Source organism: Dendrobates tinctorius, unplaced genomic scaffold (assembly GCF_039654945.1).
Source record: "Dendrobates tinctorius isolate UK_male_01 unplaced genomic scaffold, ASM3965494v1 ptg000054l, whole genome shotgun sequence".
Lineage (NCBI taxonomy): Eukaryota > Metazoa > Chordata > Amphibia > Anura > Dendrobatidae > Dendrobates > Dendrobates tinctorius.
Window position 1 is genome coordinate 13,574,001 of NW_027361722.1, and position 19,337 is coordinate 13,593,337.

General features: G+C 44.3%; 1 protein-coding gene across 1 annotated transcript in view; it reads right to left on the reverse strand.

The window, feature by feature from the left end:
* Nucleotides 1-19,337, reverse strand: part of B4GALT4 (beta-1,4-galactosyltransferase 4) — a 148,847-nt gene that overhangs the window by 43,886 nt on the left and 85,624 nt on the right. Inside the window, exon 2 of the mRNA XM_073577105.1 lies at nt 3,606-3,732. The gene's annotated coding sequence lies outside the window, so the exon portion shown is untranslated. The remainder of the gene's footprint in view (nt 1-3,605; nt 3,733-19,337) is intronic.

The following is a 19,337-nucleotide window of genomic DNA, read 5'->3' on the forward strand; positions in this document are numbered from 1 at the left end:
CCTGTCTGATGTGTCCCTCTGCTTTGTTTCCGATTTAATACGAGCTGTTCCATCCCTCCAAAAGCAGAGATCTAAACACCCCTCCAATAGCCCAAAAGAATCTAAAAGGGATCCGTATCGGTGAATTGTGGAAAAGATACAGCAGCTGGGGTATCCATATCATTTTAATTAAACTGGCTCTCCCCACAACTAATAAAGAAAGTTTAGACCACGCATTCCTTTTCTGTGTAAACTTAGTGAGCATTGGGGCTAAAATTTAGTTTTTCATAATCCAGCGGGCTAGGTGAGACCATCACTCCCAAATATCCCAGAATGTTTCCGTAGCAGAATCGGCAGGGGCTCAACCACCAATGCGAAAAGCAAGGGTGACAAGGGAAAACCTTGTCTAGTACCCCTCCCCAATGCCAATGCTTCTGATTAGGAACCACTCACCCTTATCCTGGCTGTAGGATTGGTATATAAGATTTTCATTGAATTTATAAATACCACCCCCAATCCAAATTCTTGTAAAACTGATCACAGGAATCCCCATTCCACGCTGTCAAAAGCTTTGGCCGCGTCTAAGGAGCAAATGACTCTATCCCCCGAGTTATCAACCGGCATCTGCAGATTCAGATATAAACGTTTTCTGTTAAGGCCCCGTTACACATAACGATGTCCCAGCGATCCCACCAACGATCCGACATGGATGGGATCGCTGGGACATCGCTAGGCTGATCGCCGGTGAGCTGTCACATAGACAGCCCCTCCAGCGATCAGGACCAGCGAGCAAGCTGGTTTCCAAGGTAAACAGCGGGTAACCAAGAGCCGCGCGGCTCTTAGATACCCGCTGCTTACATTGGAAACCAGCGTCACTGATCGCTATCGCTGGTCTCTCGCTGCCACGGGAGACCAACGATCAAAAAACGGCCCAGGACGATGGAGCGCGATCAGCGATAACCGACAAGGGGGCCGGTCGCTGATCCCCGTCACACACAGTGATTTCCATGGCGAGATCGCTGTGGCGTCACAATATCAGCGATCTTGCTGGCGATATCGCTGTGTGTGACGGGGCCTTTAGTTACTGTCGACCTTCCCGGCATAAACCCGGACTGATACTGATGAACAATAGAAGAAATAATCCTGGCAAGTCTATTGGTCAGAACCTTAGCTATTATCTTGACATCCGTATTGAGAAGGGAAATACGAGTCTGGTTATGGGGGATCACTACTATAATGGCTTCCTGCATGGATCTCGGTGATGAATGTGATTTAATGGCTTCCTGAAAAGTATTTAAAAGTTTAGGTAACAGTACACCCCCATATTTTTTATACAACTCAATGGGGATTCCAATCAGAGCCCGGGGATTTACTATTTGCCACCTCCAACGTGATTGTCTTGTCCAAGAACGCCCTCTCCTCATCTGAGATCTTAGGGAGACCTATTCCTCCTGTGTCGGGGATTGCGTCCCAGTTGCCCTGGATGTATACAAGGATTCAAAGAATATTTGAAATTGTTTTAATATTTGTGGGGTTTCATGCATCATCTTATCCCTCATATATAATGTCCTCCACTGTGCATTTGCTATTAATGCTAGGACATCTCCCGCTTTTTCGCCTTCATCAAAGTAAAATTGTTTTTGAAATGATCTCTTAACTTTAGCTAATTCTAATACATGTGAATTGTAAGCATTTTGAGCAACCTTCATCTCAAGAACATGTGCTCTTTCTCCACCTGAGACAAAAAGTTGTTCCGTGTCCTGAACCCCCAATCTAAGGAATTCCCCGAACTGTCTGTTCTTTACCTTCTCTCTGCCTGAATAAGAGCCCCCCTAAGACAGGCCTTCATAGCATCCCACAAAGCGTCCCATGACACTGCTCCGGAGTTATACAAGAAATAATCCTCGACGGCCTGTTCTATCAAATGACCGTCAATGTTCTGCAACCAAAACGCATTAAAACGCCACAGTTTGGGCAGAGATATACTATCAGGAAAATTTTAATAATTTCACCAATAATGGCGAGTAATCTGACAATAATCTAGGGAGGTATTCTATTGATTCCAAACTGTTGGAATATTGGGTCCGTACCCAAAGCCAAATCTATACGAGACATTGTGTTATGTGAACTCGAGGAACAAGAAAACTGCTTAATATCAGGATGTCTCAACCTCCATAAATCATGAAGCGAGAGTTCCAACAGAAGTTCCCCAAATTTCGAGGCCGAATTCTATTTCCAACCCTCCCCAGAGCATGGACCCAGCGACTCATTCTATCCAACCCTGGATTTATAACATTATTAAAACAATCCCTGCACATTCCAGCGCATCAAAGATCCACGCTGAGCCATACGTTTACGCTGCGTCTCACACTCATCCTTCTAGAAGTTATGGCATTAAACAGCACTGAATGACCGGATGACCCAATGACACACACAGAAAGCCCCTTTACCCAAAACACGAAAAGAAAAGCAAAAAAATACAGTGCTACTATGTGAACTTGTATCACACTTTAGAGAACAAAATCCGGGGAACCCGTCCTCCTCCAGTAAGTGCATGATAATTGCACGTTCTCATTACCGCTCCAGCAACTGGAAACTTAAAACCTCCGGACTCCTCCTGCTCAAGGTGCAGATACAATACCAGTCCTCATTCCAGCAGACTAGAAATTCCAGGATCGCGTTATAACCTCTGATGGATCTCAGCCGGTGTCAGGGCTTTGGCCCTTTTCTTTCTTTATGAGTTCAATACTTTTTTTATTCCCCTGTGTCGTTTCTCATTATTACACCTGATTTATGGACGTCTATGGTGGGATTTCTTTGCCTTTGGGATGGGTTTGTTACCGACATCTGGAGAGAATTTCATGTCGATAGCACCTTTAGAAAATTGGTGACGTGTTCAATACTTGTTTCATCCGCTTACACATATTGGAGTATTTGAAGCTGTATTCCGGCACAGAAAGGTCATATAAATTGGAGCAGGTCGTATTAAAAAAAAAAAAAAAAGTATTCCAAAATAAAAATATTTACCAATTTAAAGCCAAAAAAGGTGCAAACAATTAATATGTTCTGTATTCTCTATGTAGCTAGTATACACCTATATGCCCAGATCTCTCCACTATATACCTATAGGGTGTATATAAGTGTATACTCGCGGCCGTATATCCGCACTATAGTACCTCATGTATCGCCGGCTCATGGACACACAGCGTCGCCCGTCATTACTACACAACGCTCACAAAGTCGTTGAAACGCCCAAGGTCACTGGTAAGTTATCGTACCACCGACCCGCTCCACCGCTGATCTACGGTCCTCGGGGGTCACATAGTAACTAATGCAGCTCTCCCCGACCAAGGGTCAGCTCTCCAGACCAGGGTGTCCCCCCATCTCCGGACCAGGGTGTCCCCCCATCTCCGGACCAGGGGGTCACCCCATCTCCGGACCAGGGGGTCACCCCATCTCCGGACCAGGGGGTCACCCATCAGTATCATTTCCACAATAGAATGCCCTGGAAAATGATAGCGCTACATATATGTCGCTCTTAAAGTGATACACACACGAAATCTAGTACATGTAGCAGAGTACACAGTACATAGCTGAAGTCATACGATGTGCAGTGCGATCCTCACCGTCCTTTCATCGCGTCCCAAAAGTATCTTCCTCCTCAGTTTCGGATGGTAGATGGAGGGTGTCTCACTGTGACAATCGGGCCTCTGTCCTGACTCTTCCCAGTCCGGAGATAACTGTTCACCATCTCTGAGGAGACAGAAGACACAGAAGTGAGTGACTGAGCTGGGAGTGACGCTCCTCCGCCGCACCTCCTCCCTAATTTACAATGCTGCTCCTGTGCCATGTGGCAGGCTGCCCAGACATTCACTGGCTCGGATCATTGCTTCATCAGACAGGCACAATGGTCAGGGGCCCCGAGGCTGGCAGAGAGAGAGAGCGCTGCACTGGGGGAAGTGAATGCAGATCTCAAGCGATCAGATACATAGACAAAGGGATACAGAAACATTTATAGATGTTACATATAACAGTGCGTTATCCACAGATCCCCCATAACAATGCACCATCCACAGATCCCCCATAACAATGCATCATCCAAAGATCCCCCATAACAATGCACCATCCACAGATCCCCCATAACAATGCACCATCCACAGATCCCCCATAACAATGCACCATCCACAGATCCCCCATAACAATGCACCATCCACAGATTCCCCATAACAATGCACCATCCACAGATCCCCCATAACAATGCACCATCCACAGATCCCCCATAACAGTGAACCATCCACAGATCCCCCATAACAATGCACCATCCACAGATCCCCCATAACAATGCACCATCCACAGATCCCCCATAACAGTGCATCATCCAAAGATCCCCCATAACAGTGCATCATCCACAGATCCCCCATAACAATGCACCATCCACAGATCCCCCATAACAGTGCATCATCCAAAGATCCCCTATAACAGTGCGTCATCCACAGATCCCCCATAACACTGCATCATCCACAGATCCCCCATAACAGTGCGTCATCCAAAGATCCCCCATAAGAGTATCACCCACAGTTTCCCATAATAGCGCGTCACAGATCCCCCATAACAATGCGCCATCCACAAATCCCCCATAAGAGAGTCAGCCACAGATCCCCATAATAGTGCGCCATCTGCAGATCCCCCATAACAGCGCGTTATCCGCAGATCCCCCATAACAGCGCGTCATCCACAGATCCCCCATAACAGCGCGTCACCCACAGCTCTCCATAACAGCGCGTCACCCACAGATCCCCCATAACAGCGTGTCATCCACTTATCCCCCATAACAGCGCATCACCCATAGATCCCCCATAACAGTGCGTCACCCACAGATCCCCCATAACAGTGCGTCACCCACAGATCCCCCATAAGTGTGTCATCCACTTATCCCCCATAACAGCGCGTCACCCATAGATCCCCCATAACAGTGCATCATCCACAGATCCCCCATAACAGTGTGTCATCCACTTATCCCCCATAACAGCGCGTCACCCACAGATCCCCCATAACAGTGCGTCACCCACAGATCCCCCATAACAGTGCGTCATCCACTTATCCCCAATAACAGTGCGTCATCCACAGATCCCCCATAACAGAGCGTCATCCACAGATCCCCCATAACACAGCGTCATCCACAGATCCCCCATAACAGCGCGTCATCCACAGATCCCTCATAACAGTGTGTCATCCACTTATCCCCCATAACACAGCGTCATCCACTTATCCCCCATAACAGTGCGTCATCCACAGATCCCCCATAACAGTGCGTCATCCACTTATCCCCCATAACAGTGCGTCATCCACAGATCCCCATAACAGAGCGTCATCCACAGATCCCCATAACAGAGCGTCATCCACAGATCCCCCATAACAGTGCGCCACCCACAGATCCCCCATAACAGTGCGTCATCCACTTATCCCCCATAACAGTGCGTCATCCACAGATCCCCATAACAGAGCGTCATCCACAGATCCCCCATAACACAGCGTCATCCACAGATCCCCCATAACAGCGCGTCATCCACAGATCCCCCATAACAGTGCGTCATCCACAGATCCCCCATAAGTGTGTCATCCACTTATCCCCCATAACAGTGCGTCATCCACTTATCCCCCATAACAGTGCGTCATCCACAGATCCCCCATAACAGAGCGTCATCCACAGATCCCCATAACACAGCGTCATCCACAGATCCTCATAACAGCGCGTCATCCACAGATCCCCCATAACAGCGCGTCATCCACAGATCCCCCATAACAGAGCGTCATCCACAGATCCCCCATAAGAGCGTCATCCACAGATCCCCAATAACAGTGCGTCATCCACAGATCCCCCATAACAGAGCGTCATCCACAGATCCCCCATAACACAGCGTCATCCACAGATCCCCCATAACAGCGCGTCATCCACAGATCCCTCATAACAGTGTGTCATCCACTTATCCCCCATAACACAGCGTCATCCACTTATCCCCCATAACAGTGCGTCATCCACAGATCCCCCATAACAATGCGTCATCCACTTATCCCCCATAACAGTGCGTCATCCACAGATCCCCATAACAGAGCGTCATCCACAGATCCCCATAACAGAGCGTCATCCACAGATCCCCCATAACAGTGCGCCACCCACAGATCCCCCATAACAGTGCGTCATCCACTTATCCCCCATAACAGTGCGTCATCCACAGATCCCCATAACAGAGCGTCATCCACAGATCCCCCATAACACAGCGTCATCCACAGATCCCCCATAACAGCGCGTCATCCACAGATCCCCCATAACAGTGCGTCATCCACAGATCCCCCATAAGTGTGTCATCCACTTATCCCCCATAACAGTGCGTCATCCACTTATCCCCCATAACAGTGCGTCATCCACAGATCCCCCATAACAGAGCGTCATCCACAGATCCCCATAACACAGCGTCATCCACAGATCCTCATAACAGCGCGTCATCCACAGATCCCCCATAACAGCGCGTCATCCACAGATCCCCCATAACAGAGCGTCATCCACAGATCCCCCATAAGAGCGTCATCCACAGATCCCCCATAACAGTGCGCCACCCACAGATCCCCCATAACAGTGCGTCATCCACTTATCCCCCATAACAGTGCGTCATCCACAGATCCCCCATAACAGCGTCATCCACAGATCCCCCATAACACAGCGTCATCCACAGATCCCCCATAACAGTGCGTCATCCACAGATCCCCCATAAGTGTGTCATCCACAGATCCCCCATAACAGTGCGTCATCCACAGATCCCCCATAAGTGCCTCATCCACTTATCCCCCATAAGTGCGTCATCCACTTATCCCCCATAACAGCGCGTCATCCACAGATCCCCCATAACAGTGCATCATCCACTTATCCCCCATAAAAGTGCGTTATCCACAGATCCCCCATAACAGCGCGTCATCCACAGATCCCCCATAACAGCGCGTCATCCACAGATCCCCATAACAGTGCGTCACCCACAGATCCCCATAACAGTGCATCATCCACTTATCCCCATAACAGTGCGTTATCCACAGATCCCCCATAACAGTGCGTTATCCAGATCCCCCATAACAGCGCGTCATCCACAGATCCCCATTAACAGCGCGTCATCCACAGATCCCCCATAACAGCGCGAAATCCACAGATCCCCCATAACAGAGCGTCACCCACAGATCCCCCATAACAGCGCGTCACCCACAGATCCCCATAAGAGCGCGTCACCCACAGATCCCCCATAACAGCGCGTCACCCACAGATCCCCCATAACAGCGCGTCACCCACAGATCCCCCATAACAGTGCAACATCCACTGATCCCCCATAACAGTGCGTCATCCACAGATCCCCCATAACAGCGCGTCACCCACAGATTCCCCATAACAGCGCGTCACCCACAGATTGCCCATAACAGCGTGTCACCCACAGATCCCCCATAACAGCGCGTCACCCATAGATCCCCCATAACAGCGCGTCACCCATAGATCCCCCATAACAGTGCGTCATCCACAGATCTCCCATAACAGTGCGTCATCCACAGATCCCCCATAACAGCGCGTCATCCACTTATCCCCATAACAGTGCAACATCCACTGATCCCCCATAACAGTGCGTCACCCATAGATCCCCCATAACAGTGCATCACCCACAGATCCCCCATAACTGCATCCTCCACAGATCCCCCATAACAGTGCGTCATCCACTAATCCCCCATAACAGTGCGTCATCCACTTATCCCCCATAACAGTGCAACATCCACTGATCCCCCATAACAGTGCGTCATCCACAGATCCCCCATAACAGCGCTTCATCCACAGATCCCCCATAACAGTGCGTCATCCACAGATCCCCCATAACAGTGCGTCATCCACAGATCCCCCATAACAGTGCGTCACCCACAGATCCCCCATAACAGTGCGTCACCCACAGATCCCCCATAACACAGCGTCATCCACAGATCCTTCAGTACCTTGACAATGTCAGAGCTTCGGTACCTCCTACTCTACAGTTAGTCCCTTACTACCATCAGACACCCGAATATTCCACCTCTGTCGGATGCACCGGTGGCTGATGCTGTTCAGGAGTCTGGGGGTCGGATGTAAGATCTGATGAGGTCCATGGCAGAATAGTAATGAAGCCTGGTGATACTAAGTCAGGACACGCACCCGCACAGCACACTGCCCTCTGGTCAGGTATGGGTTATAGTCCCAGTTCTCAGAATGACATACGATACGCCCGCTCTTACAGGACGCCCCACCGCAGGCTCACTTATACAGTTCCTGAAAATATTCCCCTGAGCTCTCTCCTATGAGGTTGTGTTCTGAAAGTCAATGCTGAACCTACTGCCAAAATAAACTACTTACTCCACGCCCGGACCTGTCAGTGTGTAATTGGCACCGGACGTTACTTTCCATCCAACTGAAAATCCCATAACTCAAACTCTCGGCGTCAATAAAAGCTGAAGCCAGTACGGCCTTCTAGTAGCGGACGGCGCCGATAGAGACATCACAGGAACAAGCGTAACCCTCAAGAGTATTATAGCAGCTATACTCGTGTACATAGGGGCAGTATTATAGTAGTTATATTCTTGTAGATAGGAGCAGTATTATAGTAGTTATATTCTTGTACATAGGGGCAGTATTATAGTAGTTATATTCTTGTACATAGGAGCAGTATTATAGGAGTTATATTCTTGTATATAGGAGCAGTATTATAGTAGTTATATTCTTGTACATAGAGGCAGTATTATAGTAGTTATATTCTTGTATATAGGAGCAGTATTATAGTAGTTATATTCTTGTACATAGGGGGCAGTATTATAGTAGATATATTCCTGTATATAGGAGCAGTATTATAGTAGTTATATTCTTGTACATAGGGGGCAGTATTATAGTAGATATATTCCTGTATATAGGAGCAGTATTATAGTAGTTATATTCTTGTACAAAGGAGCAGTATTATAGTAGTTATATTCTTGTACATAGGAGCAGTATTATAGTAGTTATATTCTTGTACATAGGGGGCAGTATTATAGTAGATATATTCCTGTATATAGGAGCAGTATTATAGTAGTTATATTCTTGTACAAAGGAGCAGTATTATAGTAGTTATATTCTTGTACATAGGGGGCAGTATTATAGTAGATATATTCCTGTATATAGGAGCAGTATTATAGTAGTTATATTCTTGTACAAAGGAGCAGTATTATAGTAGTTATATTCTTGTACATAGGAGCAGTATTATAGTAGTTATATTCTTGTACATAGAGGCAGTATTATAGTAGTTATATTCTTGCACATAGGAGCAGTATTATAGTAGTTATACTCTTGTACATAGGAGCAGTATTATAGTAGTTATAGTCTTGTACATAGGGGCAGTATTATAGTAGTTATGTTCTTGCACATAAGAGCAGTATTATAGTAGTAATATTCTTGTACATAGGGGCAGTATTATAGTAGTTATATTCTTGTACATAGGGGCAGTATTATTGTAGTTATATTCTTGTACATAAGAGCAGTATTATACTAGTTATATTCTTGTACATAGAGGCAGTATTATAGTAGTTATGTTCTTGCACATAAGAGCAGTATTATAGTAGTAATATTCTTGTACATAGGGGCAGTATTATAGTAGTTATATTCTTGTACATAAGAGCAGTATTATAGTAGTTATATTCTTGTACATAGGGGCAGTATTATAGTAGTTATATTCTTGTACATAAGAGCAGTATTATAGTAGTTATTGTTGTGAGTTCATTTTCCCCTTCACCATTGAGGTCTGATGAACTCCCTCTTCCGGTGAAGGAAGGTAGTGAGGCTGATTACCAAGCACCTGTGCAGGATGATGATGACTGGGTGACTGGAATTGCTGACTGGATATAAGGCAGCCAACGCCGTTCTGCCTTGCTGGTGATCTCTCTGAGGGATTCTAGGAGACCAGTCTGATTCCTGCTCCTCAAAAGCTAAGTTTTCTGCTCTGCTTTTTGCATTTGTGTTTTGGTTTTGTTTTGCCTTGTTTTTCTGGATTTCTGCCATTCCCTTCTGGGGTGAGCTAAATTCCTTTTTGCTCTGTCTTCAGAAAAATACCTGAGTACTGATATAGTCTTTTTGAAGCCTAGCGTCTTCAGGGCTTTTTTCCCTATCAGTCTGTTGGCTCTTGTTTTGATAGGGTTTTGGCGGATTGCAGACAGCAGCTTTTCTATCCTTTCCTATTTAGTTAGCTTGGGCCCCATCATTTGCTCAGCCTAGCTTTCTATCTGTGTGAGTGTTTTTTCATCTTGCTTCACTGTCATTATATGTTGGGGGCTGCCTATTGCTTTGGGGTCTGCTCTGGGGCAGTTTAGATTTCCCTTTCTGTCTTTAGGATATTTAGTTCTCCGGCTGTGATCGAGGGGTCTAGGGCACCGTAGGAACCCCCCACGGCTACTGCTAGTTGTTGTTGATTGGTTCAGGGGTCTGCAATCCGATAGCTGCCAACTTCTCTGGTTTTCTGGACTTATCTAGTATTTCTGTTTTCGCCTCCTACGGTGACTCATTCATAACAAGTTATATTCTTGTACATAGGGGGCAGTATTATAGTAGTTATATTCTTGTATATAGGAGCAGTATTATAGTAGTTATATTCTTGTACATAGGAGGCAGTATTATAATAGTTATATTCTTGTATATAGGAGGCAGTATTATAGTAGTTATATTCTTGTACATAAGAGCAGTATTATAGTGGTTATATTCTTGTACATAGGAGGCAGTATTATAATAGTTATATTCTTGTATATAGGAGGCAGTATTATAGTAGTTATATTCTTGTACATAGGGGCAGTATTATAGTAGTTATATTCTTGTACATAAGAGCCTTATTATAGTAGTTATATTCTTGTATATAGGAGCAGTATTATAGTAGTTATATTCTTGTACATAAGAGCAGTATTATAGTAGTTATATTCTTGTACATAGGGGCAGTATTATAGTCGTTATATTCTTGCACATAGGAGCACTATTATAGTCGTTATATTCTTGTACATAGGGGCAGTATTATAGTAGTTGTATTCTTGTACATAAGAGCAGTATTATAGTAGTAATATTCTTGTACATAGGGGCAGTATTATAGTAGTTATATTCTTGTACATAGGGGTAGTATTATAGTCGTTATATTCTTGCACATAGGAGCACTATTATAGTCGTTATATTCTTGTACATAGGGGCAGTATTATAGTAGTTGTATTCTTGTACATAAGAGCAGTATTATAGTAGTAATATTCTTGTACATAAGAGCAGTATTATAGTAGTTATATTCTTGTACATAGGGGCAGTATTATAGTCGTTATATTCTTGTACATAGGGGCAGTATTATAGTAGTTGTATTCTTGTACATAAGAGCAGTATTATAGTAGTAATATTCTTGTACATAGGGGCAGTATTATAGTAGTTATATTCTTGTACATAAGAGCCGTAGTATAGTAGTTATATTCTTGTACATAGGAGCAGTATTATAGTAGTTATATTCTTGTACATAGGAGCAGTATTAAAGTAGTTATATTCTTGTACATAGGGGGCAGTATTATAGTACTTATATTCTTGTACATAGGGGCAGTATTATAGTCGTTATATTCTTGTACATAGGGGCAGTATTATAGTAGTTGTATTCTTGTACATAAGAGCAGTATTATAGTAGTAATATTCTTGTACATAGGGGCAGTATTATAGTAGTTATATTCTTGTACATAGGGGGCAGTATTATAGTAGTTACTGTATATTCTTGTATATAGGAGCAGTATTATAGTAGTTATATTCTTGTACATAGGGGGCAGTATTATAGTACTTATATTCTTGTACATAGGAGCAGTATTATAGTAGTTATATTCTTGTACATAGGGGCAGTATTATAGTAGTTATATTCTTGTACATAGGGGCAATTTTTATTGTAAAAACCAAACAAATCCAAATAACATTCCTCCAATAATACAAAACTGAATTCACTAGGACTGTACATACATTCATTACATATCCAGTTTATACATATCAAATTAACTTAGAGTCCATACCCCTAGTTTGAGGAGAGAAAAAAAAAAAAAAAAACACTTTGCAAACAGAGCTCATCATGTTCCTACCCAGTGACTCATCCTTCTCTATCTTAACATTTCCTAATTTCTCCTAATGATTTTCCCTATCCGAGTTTGGACATTATCTGGTTAACAGCGTCACAAATCTGAGTCGGAGTTATTCTGTTCACCACCGGTCTCCATCTCAGACTCCACCCGAGTGCCCTCAGGTAAGGGCTTCCGCTTTGGCGGAGGACAGTCCTCTACGTCCCTATCACACATCAATTCTCTTAAGGTCATCTTCAAAATCGCCATCAGACTCAGACAGAACATCAAACCTGTTAGATACGACCATTACACCTGCAGAACTCTGGAATTTCTTCCCGGCTCCTTGGCCAGTGTCATACCCCTCAGGTTTACGGGAGGCCTTGTCCTTTTTCTTCCTTTTCTGATTATTGCTATACTCGTCAGACACTGATGGTAGCACTGAAGTAATGCCTTCCTGTGACTGCTGCCCCTGAGGTACAACCTCCATACTCCCCTGTTCTCTCTCTGAACCCTGCTGCTCTGGTGTTAGCTGAGTAGACCCCTGGTGGACCTCTGGTCTGGTCAGTATTTCCCCTGACAGTAAAGCTGCCTCCTCCAGAGTCTCTGCCCCTGCCACCAAGTCCTCGTCAGGAAAGTCCTTACAGATATTGTGCCAGGCGTCTGGACAGTCCCTGTGAGGGTGACCAATCTTCCCACAGAGGTTGCACCTGATCTGGCAGTCTGCAGCTAGATGGCCGACCTCCCCACACAGGCTGCACTTCACCACAGTACAGGTATTTGCCAGGTGACCTGCTTTGCCACATTTAAAGCACTTACGAGGCTGCCCAGGATAGAAACACACACCCCTCTCCCTCCCAATAAAGAAGGAGTTGGGTAAATGGGCAGTGATGTTATTGCACTGGCGCAGCTTCACCAAAACCCGCCACCCTCCCGTCCAGATCCCATCACTGTCTCTGCTTTTGGTGAGGTCAGAGACCAGGTCACAATGCCTCCGGAGCCACACCACAATGTCCTGCGGGGGAACAGACTCATTCCAGAAGATGACATTTACAGTGACAGTATCTGGCTTAGAGATAGGAATAAAGCTGAACTTACTCCAGCCCTCCGAGTCTCTAAACTTGGGGAAACTAGACCAGAATCTGTCCAGGTCAGACATGAGCTTAAAGCTGACATCATAGCCCTGCCTGTCTGGAAGATTAATCACTGCCAGGATGCTGACTGGCACAAACCCCATCTGGTGGCACAAGAGCTCCCTGATGACAAACCTCCTGTCTGGCAGGTCCTCCTTGGCACCTCTGTGCCGGAAACGCACAACGTTTCTCCGTTTAAACGCCTGGCCTGTATAGTTGGTACCAGAGGTAAAGGACGGAGCACCACGACTCCAGGCATTACTGGGGGGACCGTGCGGGGTCACATTGGGTTGACTGACGGGGTGAAGATCTGCAGCAGGAGGGGCAGCCACACCTTGTGTGCTTGAAATTAAAGAAGGGAAATCACAGACATTATCATGCACATTGTTATCATCAACATCAATGTCATTATCAGACTGTGCAGCGTCCACCAAAGATACTGTGCTCCCCCAAGCCCCCAGCCCCCCAGATACAGTGCGGTTATCCCCAGCATCAGAGCCCTGCTGGGCACTATCAGTAATGACCGGCACATGTCCACTGCCCAACTGTTGTGCTTGGCATTCTGAGACTTGTAGTCCCTCTGCTGGAAAGTGCAGTCCATGCTGCTGCTTGGAATCTGCTGCAGGCTGCTGTGCTGGGCATTCTGAGACTTGTGGTACACCTGCTGGAATCTGCATAACATGATGCTGCTTGGGGTCTGCCGCAGGCTGCTGCGGCTGCAGCATTTGACCCTTTTGGAAGCAGAAACTTGCAGGCTGCAGCACTGGCCGCACCGGCTTCTGGGGCCCACCTGGGACAATGTCTGAGCTGGAACCTGCAGAGTCCTGCTTGTGTGACATAAACAGTTCCTGGTTCCTATAAGTCTCTGCCAGGGGCCCCATCTTCTCTAGGACACAGTCCATGTCCGTCACCACTTTTGCCAGCTGTATACCAAGCATGTTCAAAGTCTGATCACAAAAGGTGTGATCCCCACCAGGATTAGCAGCCTTTACATTATAGCCCATGTCTATTTGTATCTGCAGAAAGTCTTTGTGCTGCTGTAACTCACCGAGCCTCTTGACCAGTCCTGGGATCTCCTCTGCAACCTGAAGCTCGGGTGCACATGGCGTCTCCTCCTGGGATCCTGCTTTCAGCAATGTCCCTGGATGCTTGAAACCAGACGTCTCCTTAACTTTCACCACCGCTGGTTTCGTGGTTCCAGGCTCCACAGCACTTTTACTGCTGCCACCTGACTGCGACCTTGTGCGCCCAGAGCTCGCCATGCTGGCCACCACATGCTTCTGCTGCAGGTTCTCCTGGAGCGTCTGTCTCTCCAGTGAGGTTCTCCTCTGTCTGCTGGGAGTCAGCTGCACACCTGAAGTTGGTGATGGCACCTCCTGAGCTGCAGGCTGCTTTCCTCCATTCAGCTTCTCACCAGTAGATTTCTTTTGGATTTCTCCTAGTTGTCCTTCACTCTGCTTGCCTTGGCTGGCCGACTGCTTAACTGGAACTTTCTTACCCACAGCCATGGCTTTTCCTTGTTCCGTTACTTTTTGCACTTTCACAGCTTCATCTTTCTTGCTGCTGCTGCTGCTGCTACTTCCATTCTGAGCTTTCTTTCCCTCAGAAACAACTTTGGGACTTGCATCCGCCTTAGACACAGCTTGGGCGTTACTTCCAAGTGTAGGCCTGGAAGCCTGGGCCTTGCTTGGGGAGTTACCCCGCCCAGGGTGGCCCCCCCCTGGGCTTGCTCCAGACATCAGGAGAGCTACAAACACACAACCTCACAGCTAGGAGGCAGTATTATAGTAGTTATATTCTTGTACATAAGAGCAGTATTATAATAGTAATATTCTTGTACATAGGGGCAGTATTATAGTAGTTATATTCTTGTACATAAGAGCAGTATTATAGTAGTTATATTCTTGTACATAGGAGGCAGTATTATAATAGTTATATTCTTGTATATAGGAGGCAGTATTATAGTAGTTATATTCTTGTACATAAGAGCAGTATTATAGTAGTTATATTCTTGTACATAGGAGCAGTATTATAGTAGTTATATTCTTATACATAGGAGCAGTATTATAGTAGTTATATTCTTGTACATAAGAGCAGTATTATAGTAGTTATACTCTTGTACATAGGAGCTGTATTATAGTAGTTATATTCTTGTACATAAGAGCAGTATTATAGTAGTTATATTCTTGTACATAGGGGGCAGTATTATAGTAGTTATATTCTTGTACATAGGGGGCAGTATTATAGTAGTTATATTCTTGTACATAGGAGCAGTATTATAGTAGTTATATTCATGTACATAGGGGAAGTATTATAGTAGTTATATTCTTGTACATAAGAGCAGTATTATAGTAGTAATATTCTTGTACATAGGGGCAGTGTTATAGTAGTAATATTCTTGTACATAGGGGCAGTGTTATAGTAGTTATATTCTTGTACATAGGGGCAGTATTATAGTAGTTATATTCTTGTACATAGGAGCTGTATTATAGTAGTTATACTCATGTACATAGGGGAAGTATTATAGTAGTTATATTCTTGTACATAAGAGCAGTATTATAGTAGTAATATTCTTGTACATAGGGGCAGTATTATAGTAGTAATATTCTTGTACATAGGGGCAGTATTATAGTAGTTATATTCTTGTACATAAGAGCAGTATTATAGTAGTTATATTCTTGTACATAGGAGGCAGTATTATAATAGTTATATTCTTGTATATAGGAGGCAGTATTATAGTAGTTATATTCTTGTACATAAGAGCAGTATTATAGTAGTTATATTCTTGTACATAGGAGCAGTATTATAGTAGTTATATTCTTGTACATAAGAGCAGTATTATAGTAGTTATATTCTTGTATATAAGAGCAGTATTATAGTAGTTATATTCTGGTATATAGGAGCAGTATTATAGTAGTTATATTCTTATACATAGGAGCAGTATTATAGTAGTTATATTCTTGTATATAGGAGCAGTATTATAGTAGTTATATTCTTATACATAGGAGCAGTATTATAGTAGTTATATTCTTGTATATAGGAGCAGTATTATAGTAGTTATATTCTTGTATATAGGAACAGTATTATAGTAGTTATATTCTTGTACATAGGGGCAGTATTATAGTAGTTATATTCTTGTACATAAGAGCAGTATTATAGTAGTTATATTCTTGTACATAGGAGCAGTATTATAGTAGTTATATTCTTGTACATAAGAGCAGTATTATAGTAGTTATATTCTTGTATATAGGAGCAGTATTATAGTAGTTATATTCTTGTATATAGGAGCAGTATTATAGTAGTTATATTCTTGTATATAGGAACAGTATTATAGTAGTTATATTCTTGTATATAGGAACAGTATTATAGTAGTTATATTCTTGTACATAGGGGCAGTATTATAGTAGTTATATTCTTGTATATAGGAACAGTATTATAGTAGTTATATTCTTGTATATAGGAACAGTATTATAGTAGTTATATTCTTGTATATAGGAGCAGTATTATAGTAGTTATATTCTTGTATATAGGAGCAGTATTATAGTAGTTATATTCTTGTACATAGGGGCAGTATTATAGTAGTTATATTCTTGTACATAGGGGCAGTATTATAGTAGTTATATTCTTGTACATAGGGGGCAGTATTATAGTAGTTATATTCTTGTACATAGGGGCAGTATTATAGTAGTTATATTCTTGTACATAGGGGCAGTATTATAGTAGTTACAGTTAGGTCCATATATATTTGGACAGAGACATTTTTCTAGTTTTGGTTCTAGACATTACCACAATGAATTTTAAACAAAACAATTCAGATGCAGTTGAAGTTCAGACTTTCAGCTTTCATTTGAGGGTATCCACATTAAAATTGGATGAAGGGTTTAGGAGTTTCAGCTCCTTAACATGTGCCACCCTGTTTTAAAGGGACCAAAAGTAATTGGACAATTGACTCCAAGGCTATTTCATGGACAGGTGTGGGCAATGCCTTCGTTATGTCATTCTCAGTTAAGCAGATAAAAGGCCTGGAGTTGATTTGAGGTGTGGTGCTTGCATTTGGAAGGTTTTGCTGTGAAGGAAACATCGGTCAAAGGAGCTCTCCATGCAGGTGAAACAAGCCATCCTTAAGCTGCAAAAACAAAAAAAAACCAATCCGAGAAATTGCTACAACATTAGGAGTGGCAAAATCTACAGTTTGGTACATCCTGAGAAAGAAAGAAAGCACTGGTGAACTCATCAATGCAGAAAGACCTGGGCGCCCACGGAAGACAACAGTGGTGGATGATCGCAGAATAATCTCGATGGTGAAGAGAAACCCCTTCACAACAGCCAACCAAGTGACCAACACTCTCCAGGAGGTAGGCGTATCAATATCCAAATCTACCATAAAGAGAAGACTGCATTAAAGTAAATACAGAGGGTTCACTGCACGGTGCAAGCCACTCATAACCATCAAGAATCAAAAGGCTAGACTGGACTTTGCCAAAAAACATCTAAAAAAGCCAGAACAGTTCTGGAAGAACACTCTTTGGACAGATGAAACCAAGATCAACCTCTACCAGAATGATGGAAAGAGAAATGTATGGCGAAGGCGTGGTACAGCTCATGATCCAAAGCATACCACATCATCTGTAATCACGGCGGAGGCAGTGTGACGGCTTGGACATGCATGGCTGCCAGTGGCACTGGGTCACTAGTGTTTATTGATGATGTGACACAGGACAGAAGCAGCCGAATGAATTCTGAGGTATTCAGAGCCATACTGTGTGCTCAGATCCAGCCAAATGCAGCCAAACTGACTGGTCGTCGTTTCATACTACAGATGGTCAATGACCCAAAACTTAAAGCCAAAGCAACCCAGGAGTTTATTAAAGCAAAGAAGTGGAATATTCTTGAATGGCCAAGTCAGTCACCTGATCTCAACCCAATTGAGCATGCATTTCACTTGTTAAAGACTAAACTTCAGACAGAAAGGCCCACAAACAAACAGCAACTGAAAACCACCGCAGTGAAGGCCTGGCAGAGCATCAAAAAGGAGGAAACAGTGTCTGGTGATGTCCATGAGTGCAAGACTTCAGGCAATCATTGCCAACAAAGGGTTTTCAACCAAGTACTAGAAATGTAGACTAATAGTAGGAATGGTGCGCACTCAGGTCGTATTTAGAAAAATAGGTGCTGGTGAATTGGACCACTGGGGCCCTAAACATACGTAGAAAAAATAATTCACCGCACTCAACAACTTTATAGTATGCACAAAATCGTGAATTTATTCAGAATGTCCAATCCAATAGAGAATGTGCCAAAACAAGAATAGAATATGTACAGTCAAAATACCCGACGTTTCGATCCTCCCGGATCTTAATGATGGGGTACACTTAATAGACATAATATCCGACCTGAGGCACTAGGAAAGGATATAGGTCCCCTTAAGGTGGTCACAGGTACTGGTACACTTAAAAATCGCTGAAAATGGCTCAAATGGCTGTCGCTGGATTTTTCCAGTTTGAGAAATAGAAGTACCATATAATGGTTTTGGCTTGTAGTAAGGGGGTTTTAGCCTGGGGCTGTAATGGCCGTCATATAATGTTCTCCACCTGGGGGATCCTCTGGTTGGGGTACAAGCAGCAGGGTCGAGGCGGCGCTCTCGCGCCCTGTCCTGGGTTGAATGGACAGCCCTCCATAATTAAATGTACCAGCACCTGTGACCACCTTAAGGGGACCTATATCCTTTCCAAGTGCCTCAGGTCGGATATTATGTCTATTAAGTGTACCCCATGATTAACCCCTTCCTTACTGATGAAGTAATAGTACGTCATCGGTAAGGTCCCCCGCTTTGAGGTGGGCTCCGGCGGTGAGCCCACCTCAAAGTCGCAACATTTCAGCTGTTATGAACAGCTGACATGTGCCCGCAATAGGCGCGAGCGGAGTCACTGTCCACCCGCGCCTATTAACTAGTTAAATCCCGCCGTCAAAGCTGACAGTGGGCATTTAAATAGCATTTCTGGCCGCCGGGCCGGAAATGACCTCATCGCCGACCCCAGTCATGTGATCGGGGGTCGGCGTCATGTTGCCTGGACAACCAGAGGTCTCTATGAGACC